We start from the raw sequence: 2,204 nt of genomic DNA, 5'->3' as shown, positions 1-2,204 counted from the left end.
GACAACTCGCGTTTGAAATGTTTATTACAGCGGTATAACGTAGATTTTGGCGTCTAGGCTCCAACCTCAAACACCTTAAACCCCCGTAGCTGGAGCTCCATTTGTTTCTAATATTATGTCCCCCTGCATTTACCAATAGCACGGAGAAAAACTATTGGAAACACCTTACAGTTGAATGCAAATCGATACAACAACACCCCAAATGGTAGCTTCGACAGTTACCATCAACAGCAGCTTTTTTTTTGGTTTCACAAATGGATTTGATTTTAATGCGAAGAGCATTCAATTGTCCCGTTGTGCTTCGGATGACTAAGCCTCCTCCTACAAGGACTGATAACAACTCTTCCATTTGTTGTCCTTTTAATGAATACACCTGTTGGACAGTTTTCCTTCTCACATCTGGTTTACTGATAAGCTGTTTTTGTTTAACTCTGCAAATACAATAATTGGTCTGTGAGGAATCACATTTGCAGCGTGCAAAGAAGAGACAACCCCAAAGTTTGTTTGTGTACCGATTTGACAGCAGATTATAGGCGTATGTGGACAGCTGCTCCAGACAGTTAGACTGATCTTACTTGCCTGAGGGTAAAAAAAAGTTTGCTTATCCAGTTGCGCAAAGTCAACTGGTTGGTGCAGCAATAAACCTGCCCAAGTACATGTTTCTTTATCTACTTCACACTCTGTATCAGTGGAATTTAGGTTCATAAAACAAGAGGGCTATAACACAAGGTAGCAATAGACTACTCGTATGTAGTCATTTATTTAATTTTTCATAAATGCATCCTAAATTGGGATGAGAATTAAGATCGCACACTCACAATATGTCATTTAGACTTTAAGTCAATGTCCAAATCCAGTCAAGATTTCTCTGCAGGTCGTTGGGACAGTGTTGGCTTTAATTTTGGTAGTAGAGGAAGAATAAAACCTGGTCTGAAGTCCTCCCTTGGAAGACAAAGACATTATCTGTTGTGATTTCTGCTTCTTGTTTAGACTTTCTTGCTATTTAAAGTTGGCCTTTGGTCCTTGTTATTTCCTGTGACTGAATAGGAGCAGCTCCCATGTTGCTCGTGGGCTTCCTTCAGGTCTAGACACCTGGTCATCGGGTAAACCAAACAGCCCTCACTCATTCACCTGCAATCTTGGTGCACTTTTATAACGGTGAATGCGAGTCTGATTTGGATAAGTGCAAAGTTCAGAGCTTTTTTATAATATTAAGTCTATGCTCACCTGGTTTATTGCAGATATATCTTTTACAGCCTTTTTGTCTGTGACCTAAAATACTGGCATATCACTTCCTCAGTAAGCCACAGGTACTAGTGTGTTACCGGTGTAGGCCAGCATAAATCACATGCTCTTTTATTTATTAGTTTCAAAGGCAGTATATTTTAAGAGCTCTTATATTACAATAAAAAAATATATATATGTGAGCTTGGGTTAGGGTGTCAAACCGCCTGTGTAGGACAGTTATTTAAGTTTTGCATTAATTATAACTTCTTATATGTGTATATTGTGGCCTACTTGTTGCATTTAGATAAGAGTGTAGTGTATTTAGTCTACTGTCCCCTTCAAAACAAATTTCACTTTATAAGCAAATGTCAAATGCTTATCAGCGCTGACATTGTGTTGTGCGGTGCAGTGTGGCAGTAGCATTTAGCAAATAAAGACACCCTTTCTTCCAGATAAGACTAAATGTTATCATAATCTGTATTCTTCACAAATTCTATAATGGGTTTGAAAGTGCTGCCGAGACTACTGTCTTCTTTAAGCCGTAGTGTTTATCTAGCTTATCTTACTTTCTGACATCTCTGCTTTGAGCCACTCTCCAGACTCTCATCTCTCCATTCACACAGGCCACCGGGGTTGTGTTTGAAATAACAATGGGACTGAAGTAAGTGCGGACTTAAGAGCTGGAGGTGGCGATGGCTGAGAATTAATTTTCCCAGGAGGTCAATAACTTCCTCATGGGATGCAGGAGAAATAGAAGGTGGAAGTTGACTTAAATGTTGATGTTGTGTACCTCTTCCTGTTTCAGGGCGACGGAGGAGGAGCAGCAGGCTCAGTCAAAGAAAGGGCTGAAGAAACAGCAGAAGGAAGCAGAGAAAGCAGCAAAGAAGGCTGAGAAACAGGCCAAGCTGGTCAGTGGTGTTTTTGTTTCGTTTTTTTTCTGGTTTGTTGTTTCACATCCGCCCCCCCCCCCCCCCCCC

The sequence above is a fragment of the Morone saxatilis genome, unplaced genomic scaffold (assembly GCF_004916995.1).
Source record: "Morone saxatilis isolate NCDOM2014 unplaced genomic scaffold, NCSU_SB_2.0 Contig5, whole genome shotgun sequence".
Classification (NCBI taxonomy): Eukaryota; Metazoa; Chordata; class Actinopteri; family Moronidae; genus Morone; species Morone saxatilis.
This window is presented reverse-complemented; position numbering follows the sequence as displayed.